Raw genomic sequence first — 8,902 nt, forward strand, 5'->3', positions numbered from 1 at the left:
ATGATGATGATAATGACGACAACAATGATAATACCTGTGAAATTTGCTAAGGGCTTAACTATGTGCCAAGCACTGAACTAAGTTCTGGGGTAGATACGAGATCACCAGGCCCCATACCATGCTTGCAGTCCAAGTAAGAGGCCCACCAGATAACAAATCTTCAACTATCATCCCTATGCAGATGACACCCAAATCTGCGTCTTCTCCCCTGTTCTCTCGCCCTCCGTCCAGGCTCGTGTCTCCTCCTTCCTTTGGGAACGTCTCCACCTGGATGTCTGCCAACCAAATCTCAACGGGTCTAAGACTGAGCTCCTTATCTTCCCTCACAAACCCTCTCCTCTCCCCGACTTCCCTGTCACTGTGGATGGCACTACCATCCTTCCTGTCTCTCAGGCCCCAAAACTTGGTGTCATCCTGGACTCTGCTCTCTCATTCACCCCACACATGCAATCTGACACCAAAACCTGTTGGTCTCACCTTCACATAATCGCCAAGATCCACCCTCTCCATCCAAACTGCTACATTGCTGGTACAAGCTCTCATAATGTCCCGACTGGATTATTATGTCAGTCTTGTCTTAGATCTCCCTTCCTCCTGTCTCTCCCCGCTTCAGTCTATTCTTCATTCCACTGCCCGGATCGTCTTCATAAAGAACGCTTTGGGCAGGTCACTCTGCTCCTCAAAAACCTCCAGTGGTTGCCTATCAGCCTTGGCAAGAAACAAAAACTCCTCACTCTTGGCTTCAAAGTTCTCCATCACCTTGCCCCCCCACCTCACCTCCCTTCTCTCTTTCTATGGCCCAACCCCTACACTCTGCTCCTGTGCCGCTCACCTCCTCACAGTCCCCCATTCATGCTTGTCAGGCTGTCTCCCCCTGGCCCACGTCCTACTGCTGTCCTGCAATGCCCTCCCTCTTCATATCTGCCAAACTAACTCTCTTTCCCTCTTCAAAGCCCTACTGAGAACTCACCTCCTCCAGGAGGCCTTCCCAGACTGAGCCACCCTTTCCCTCTGCCCCTTCTCCCCTCCACATTCCCCCATCTCACATGCTTCTCCTCCCTTCCCCCACCCCCCTAACAATGTGCATTTTCTTATACACTAATTATTACTCTATTTATTTTGTTAATGATGTGTATATCTCTATGATTCTAATAATCTTGATGATGTCTGCTTGTTTTGTTTTGTTCTGTTTCTTCTTTGCTGTCAGTCTCCCCCATTTAGACCGTGAGCCCCTTATTGGTCAAGGATTGTCTCTATTTGTTGTCCAACTGTACATTCCAAGTGCTTAGTACCGTGCTCTGCACATAGTAAGCGCTCAGTAAATACTATTGAACGAATGAATGATCGAGTGAATGAATAAATCCCCATTTTTCAGATGAGGGAAGTAAGGTACAGAGAAGTTAAGGATACCTACCAGGTATGTGGTGGAGCCGGGATTAGAACCCGGGTCCCCTGACTCCCAGGCCCGTGCTTTTTACACTAAGTCACAGTCTTTGCTGATTCCTTTGATCTAATAGTCAATTCAACTCTGTTCTGTAACCCTCCTAAATTAATTTTAGAAATGTGCACAAAATGGACCCCAACTACATCGAAGTGCCCTTTTTGGCCTCTTTTGGATTTGGCAAATGCCACACCAATGATCAGTGACCTTTAGCGAGTGCTTACAATAGAGTTGGTAGACACGTGCTACCAACGTAGAGAAGCAGCGTGGCGCAGTGGAAAGAGCACGGGCTTTGGAGTCAGGGCTCATGAGTTCGAATCCCAGCTCTGCCACTTGTCAGCTGTGTGACTGTGGGCAAGTCACTTAACTTCTCTGTGCCTCAGTTCCCTCATCTGTAAAATGGGGATTAAGACTGTGAGCCCCACGTGGGACAACCTGATTCCCCTGTGTCTACCCCAGCGCTTAGAACAGTGCTCTGCACATAGTAAGCGCTTAACAAATACCAACATTATTATTATTATTATTACGTGCTCTGCCTTTCATTCACTCCTTTTATCACTGATCTGTGGTTATTTATGCTAAAATAAGGACCCAAATGTAAAATCGACCAATATTTAATTGGCACCAAATAGGCTTTTTCACTGTTCAGGATGAAAAAATATTCACAAATACCAAAACATTTGTCATTTTTACAGTGTTAGTAATATTTAAACGAAAGTACACAGTTCAGATGTGCATATATATAAGACATTCTTTTGTTTACACCAGTGGACCCTATGATGGAGATTGAAACGTTTAATTAACCACCTATTTAAAACTTTAAGTTTAGGAACTTGAAAGTTTTTAAAGCACAGCAACAACTTACAATTCCCTTAGCTAATAGTTACAGTTATATCATATTATTTAGGTACAAGTTCTTTCTTCTCAGAGCATTCAAAATCACACAGACTGGAGGCAAATGAGGAAACTTCCCATCTTTTACTCTTTCTGTTAAAGAGAAAAAGAATAGTCATGAACACATTCTTTTAGTGATAACATTCACGTTGGGGAAAAGAAAATCTGACATGATGAAATATTTCCAAGATTTTTCCTGTTTAATGAAAGAAGTTCCTCACTACCAAGCAATTGTTCATCTTAAAATGAATTGCCTGGGTAAGCCAAAAAAGATTTACAATATTACTTACACTGTCCAATCTATTCTTGCTTCGCAGTGCAAGCAGTTCTTTTTAAATTTCATTTTGTGATTTTATTAAAAGGACTTCATTTCTCTTTTCCATTTCTTCATTAACCTAAAAATAAGGACATTTTCCCTTGTAAATGTAAATCTTTGTAAAACTTTAACAAGTCACACAGTCACAACATGGTAACTTACATAACTATCCCAGTACTCACTTCGTGATCACAGATTACCTATCTTGCTAAGCAATTCTAGGAATTTACACTTTGAAAAAGATATAAACCACACTCTCAAATGAAGGAATAAAGCAACTTTTTTACATTCTCTCTTTCTGTCTCTCTCTTTCCTTCATTTATCTGGTCCCTTCCTTCCTTCCTCCTTCCCTCTCCATACCATCTTTCCTTCCTCCCTTCATTTTTCTTTTTTTCAGTTAGAATCTCCTGTCAAAAATGAGTCCAGACAACTGAGACAACCTAAAAAAAAGAGAAAAAACTGCTTACAAGCACCCGGATTTGGAATACTTTTCAGGTTCCCAGGGCTATAGCAGGAACTGATGTGAAGTCACAGTGACATGGCAACTGATTTGCATTTTTGCCCGAGGAGTCGATCTCAGTTAACTGTTGGAGAAAGGACTCGGCCACTCCCTCAGACTATTGGAAGAATTTATTCGCTTTATTTGTGAGAGTTTCATCCCAAATGAATTTCATGCAATGTGAAGTTCAGGAGTAAAGTTTCCAGCTTATCTATAGGCAAGCTGCTCTAGGAATTTAATATGACAGAGGAGTAAAGGTCCCTCTGGATGTTGTCCCTTTAGATTCAATTGTAGATCGAAATGAATCCAGGCTCCCCCATCCACAAATTCTTCCTGGGACTCATTCATTCATTCATTTATTCAATAGTATTTATTGAGTACTTACTATATGCAGAGCACTGTACTAAGCACTTGGAATGTACAAATCGGCATCTTGAAGTATCCTGGAGTCCAACTAAAGAAGAGATTCTGGACCTGTGAGGTTTTTTTCACCCATGGTTTTTTTTTTAAGTGGTATGTGTCATTTGCTACTTTTTACAGTACTTGTGAAGTGTTTCCTTTGTGCCAGGTATTGTCCTGAGACCTGGGAAAGAGATAAGCTCATCAGGTCGGACCCAATCCATTATCCTCATGAGGCTCACAGTCTTAATCTTTATTTTATAGGTGAGGTAACTGAGTCAAAGAGAAGATAAGTAACACAAAGGTCTCAGAGGGTCAAAAGAATATGCAAGTGGCAGATCTGGGATTAGAACACATGGTCCTCTGAATCCTAGGCCCAAGCTTTATCCAAAGGGTTATTCGAAATGAGTCCATAAATAGGTTATGGACCATCTGGAGAGTAGAGAGAGAAGCATGTGTGTGTATGGTTGTGTGTGGTTGTGTGTGAATAATAATAATAATAATAATTTTGATATTTGTTAAGTGCTTAATACGTTGCAAGCACTGTTCTAAGTGCTGAGTAGGTACAAGGTAATCAGGTTGTCCCACGTGGGGCTCACAGTCTTAATCCCCATTTTCCAGATGAGGGCACTGAGGCACAGAAAATTTAAGTAATTTGCCCAAAGTCACACAACTGATAAGTGGCAGAGCCGGGATTAGAAACCACAACCTGACTCCCAAGCCCAGGCTCTTTCCACTGAGCCACGCTGCTTCTCTAAGCAGGTAGTGGGGTGGGAGTAGGGGGTGGAAGGGAGATGAGCCTAATTAGAGCTCACCTATCTCTTGGCAGATCCAAATGGATAGAGAAGCAGTATTGTTCCAAACTCTTGCAGAGGCATAAACTAATTCTCCCCACTAGCCTCATGGGAAGGTAAGAGCCTATTACTGTTGTACATGACTTGCCTCTTGTGACATGTGACATTTTCCAGGATTTCCATCCCCCAATCCACAATGAATGAGCTTCCAGAGCCACTGAAGGAGGGCCCAGACTGCTTTGCTAGTTCCTAATGCTCTCCACTCCTCCCGTTCTCCTCAAGAACATTTTGAAGGCATCTATTCCCCCCAGTTCCTGCACTCCTGTTGCTGCTGTCACTGTAGGGCTGAAGTCTAGGCATCTCCTGAAAAACCTAGAAGTTAACATGTCCCAGATAATTTCGTTTCCCACCCCCCAGTCCAGGACTCTCTGCAGTAAGTCCACTGGCAAAGAACTTCCTCCCTAGCTTAAGGCTCCGTGGCTCCCCCTGTCTCTGCATCTTCCGGAGCTTGTCCTTCAGCCCCTACTGCAGGCAGGCCCCCGGATCTGATATTTCAAAGGTATTTCCTAGTTCTTAACAAGATAACAAATGAAAACAAATCCAGTTCGAAACACTTTTCCCTGGGTCCCCCTCTCCCACACCCCTCACCTGTGGGCAGGAATCTTATGCTTCCAGAATCCTGGCTGCTGGACTCTGTGGCCTCCAGCCATCTTTTCCAAGTCCTACCTGTGCTCTGTATGTCCAGATTCCTCAGGACAATTTTCCCCATGCTATATGTTTCATGTCCCTTTCCTCCTAACCTGGTCCTATTAGTTCCTCCTCAATCTTTCTCTCTGGTTCATTTTGTCTTCAAGGAGGACCACCACAAAGTGATTCACCTTTGGCTTCCTGCTCCCTCTCCCATATCTGGGGGCCAAGGGAATTCTTCATTCCATTCATTCATTCACTCAGTCATATTTATTAAGCCCTTACTATGCGCAAAGCACTGTATTAGGTGTGGGAATGTACAGTACAAGAATAAAGAGTGACAATCCCTGCCAAAATGAGCTCACAGTCTATGGAGGGGAGAGAGGAAAGACAGTCATCAGTAGAAATAAGCAGACAGCAATATAAATAAATTGAATTCCAGATACATACCTAATTGCTTTGGGATGAGGAGAGAGCAAAGAGCAAAGGGAGCAAGTCAGGATGACCCAGAAGAGAGTGGGAGATGAGGAAAACTGGGGCTTAGTCAGGGAAGGTGTCTTGGAGTAGATGTGACTTCAGTAAGCTTTAAAGGAGGGTAGCGGTGGGGGTGGGGGTGGGGGTGGGGAGAGTAATTTTCTGATGTATTTGAGGAGGGAAACGTGAGGAAGGATGGGGGCAAAGGGTTTGCAGCGAGACAGGTGAGATTGAAGCTCAGTGAGAAGATTAGCACCAGAAGAGCGAAGTGTGCTGGCTGGGTTGTAGGAGAGAAGTGAGGTGAGGTAGGAGAAGGAGAAGTGATGGAATACTCTAAAGCCAATAGTGAGGAAGTTCTGTTTGATACGGAGGTGGACAGGCAGCCATTGAAGACTTTTGAGGAGGAGGGTGAGGAATATGGAATGTTTCTGTAGAAAGATAATAATGTAGAAAGTCGAGTGAAGTATGGACTGGAGAGGGGAGAGGCAGGAGGTTGGGAGGTCATCACGGAGGTTGGTAAAGTAATACAGGTGGGTTAGGATGAGTAACTGGGTTACCGTGATAGCAGTTTGAATGAAGGGATGAGGGAAGATTTTAGCGATGTTGTGAAAGTAAGAACGACATGATTTTGTGATGGATTGAATAAGTGAGTTGAATGAGAGAGAGTGATTAAAGATAACGTCAAGGTTATGGGCTTGTGAGACGGGAAAGATGGTGATGACATCTACAGTGACAGGAAAGTCTGGAAAAGGTCAGGATTTTCATCGGAAGACAAGTAGCTCTCTTTGGACATGCCACTATGGTAACATGTTACCTCTGTAAACGACAAGGGCACTAATATGATTCACCATACCTTTGAAAATTGTTCACATATCTGCTTAATTGTATTCAGACTTTGGCTCTGAATCAATCTTAATTGCTGGTAAACTTTTTGTTGTTCATAAATCAGCTTCTAAAATACAAAGGTCAAAGTAACTGTGATGTATTCTCTTGCTTTGGAAGAGTAAAATTCGAGAAATTTATCTTTTTTTAAAAAAATTTGTCATACACTAATTTAGTAATCCCTTGCGTAAGCAGACAAGTTAAGATCTAGTTCTCCTAAAACACAAGGAATGCGTTCTTACAGAATTGCATGATAATATAACTCAGGTTGCTGAACCCACCATAGCCAAGGCTGAGCCATTCACCACTGTACAGATTTAGCTTCCATAAGTGACTGCACTGTGGCTTGCAGGCAGGCTTGTATTGTCAGAAAAAGCCTGTGGTTAAATTCGCACCCAAACACATAATAGAATCTCCTGTAGTTGAAGAATAATGCCCTTTTCAACCACTTACTTATCTCCATATCCATTTCCACTTACTCATCTCCGTATCCCGTTTTTTCCTCTCCTGTCTGATAGTCATTTTGAGACTGCCTTGCTGATTAGATCAAAAGCTCATGGAGGTAGGGTAAGTGTCTTCCAACACTACGAGGCTTTCCCAAGTGCTTCATTCAGTGCTCCATCATTCATTAATTAATAAAAGAAAAAAACTGATCTAAGGAACATAAGCTTTCATTTTTAACAACTGGATTTAATGAACAGTCCTCACGTCATAACCGGAGAGCTGAAAAATGATACAAATTTTGGAATCCTCCCCAAATTCTCCCCTGATAAATTCAATGAACTTTGAATTTAACAGACAATAACAAGAGCAGAGAAGTAAAATACTTCAAAGGGTAAGAAGATGGCAGCACTATGAAACCAAAAGAAAAAACTCAGCAAGCAAGCTTCGGATCTAGGTTTCCTGCAGCATTCAGAATAGTAAACCAAAAGGAAAACATCAAATTTATAGTTATTCTGAAAAGTGGAGCTTCATTCCTCCCTAATTTCTCCTTTTGCTCCTGTTTGTTTTTACACTCAGGTCCCCAGCCCCACTGCAATGCAGAGGCTGCGGGTCACCATGGTATCCTTATCTCACGTAGCAACCCTACTCCCTGCCCTACGGCTCTGAACTGCCCTCATGATTTTGGGGAAACACCAAGCTATTTTAACATGCTAAAAGAAAGGAAAGAAAAGAAAAGAAAGGAAAAGAAGAGAAACAAAAGATACTATGGGATGCACCTGGAAAGAATGCAGAGCTCATGAGCACAAATGCAATTGCACATTTACCCCTCAGACCAAAGAGCGTAGATACAATTAATAATGTTGGTATTTGTTAAGCGCTTACTATGTGCCGAGCACTGTTCTAAGCACTGGGATAGACATAGAGGAATCAGGTTGTCCCACGTGGGGCTCACAGTCTTAATCCCCATTTTACAGATGAGGGAACTGAGGCACAGAGAAGTTAAGTGACTTGCCCACAGTCACACAGCTGACAAGTGGCGGAGCTGGGATTCGAACTCATGAGCTCTGACTCCAAAGCCCATGCTCTTTCCACTGAGCCACGCTCCTTCAATTAACATACTAAAGCTAATGCCCACTTTTGGTTTCTCTCTCCGTGTCCAGTACAGTTAGTAATAATAATGAATAGATTTCCTACTCCTCCTACTCTTCCTCCTTCTGTTCCTCCTTCTCCTCCTCTTCCTCCTACCATTACCCCTATTACTGATCCCACTATTAGTCCCACCACCACCACCACCATTACTACTACTACTACTACTACTACTACTACTACTACTACTGCTGCTACTGCTGCCGCTGCTTCCGCAACCACATTTCAGTAGTGTTCTTGATGATGGTTTTTGATGGCAGGTCACTGTATAACTTCCATGTCTTAACCTCATTAGGGATAAAAAGTCTACCCATCATGTAGAAAGGGTTGTCAAAGTAACCTCTTTACTCAACATGTTCAATGATTGAAAGTAATTTCAGGTCACCGATAACTGTTTTAATATATCTCCTTGAACGTTTAAGATAAATTTATTTTGGCATGTTATAGTGCAGAAAAAAACCAAAACCCTTGGAGAAAAGAACCTAGAATCCCTAGATCCTCTTTATTCAACTTGAGAAGAACTAAATATTTGATGTACAAATCCTGAATTGAGATCCAAGAATTTCAAATCACCTTTTGATTTCTTATTTTCAGTCATTCCTCAACCATGTTCATATTATATAAGCATTAAACCATAATTATCCCCAAGGAGTTTGTCTTTAATCATAGAACTAGTCCATGTTTTCACAACCAGGGGGTAATATCACTAGAGGTGTTAACCTGCAAGAATAGCCTTGAAAGATTAGCCTGAGGTAAAATTATTTCTTTTAAAAATGTCAGGACTTGAAAAATAAAGGTTAAATAGAACTACTGGCATAAATCAAGACAAATATTTGGCCAGAGGAACAGGGAGGAGTAAGGTTTGATTTACTAAGTTTATTTAATAAAAGTATTGAAAATCCATTCATAAAATAGCAATATCCAGA

The 8,902-nt window shown here is 42.2% G+C and overlaps 1 long non-coding RNA gene across 1 annotated transcript; it reads right to left on the reverse strand.

Moving 5' to 3' along the window:
• Window positions 1–2,039: 2,039 nt before the first annotated feature.
• Window positions 2,040–7,729, reverse strand: LOC114808815. The gene is made up of 3 exons (XR_003756582.2): window positions 6,358–7,729; window positions 2,626–2,730; window positions 2,040–2,428 (listed from the first exon to the last, which is right to left on the reverse strand). It is a non-coding gene; the product is annotated as an uncharacterized LOC114808815 (long non-coding RNA).
• Between the last annotated feature and the right edge of the window lie 1,173 nt (window positions 7,730–8,902).

Source organism: Ornithorhynchus anatinus, unplaced genomic scaffold (assembly GCF_004115215.2).
Source record: "Ornithorhynchus anatinus isolate Pmale09 unplaced genomic scaffold, mOrnAna1.pri.v4 scaffold_261_arrow_ctg1, whole genome shotgun sequence".
NCBI lineage: Eukaryota > Metazoa > Chordata > Mammalia > Monotremata > Ornithorhynchidae > Ornithorhynchus > Ornithorhynchus anatinus.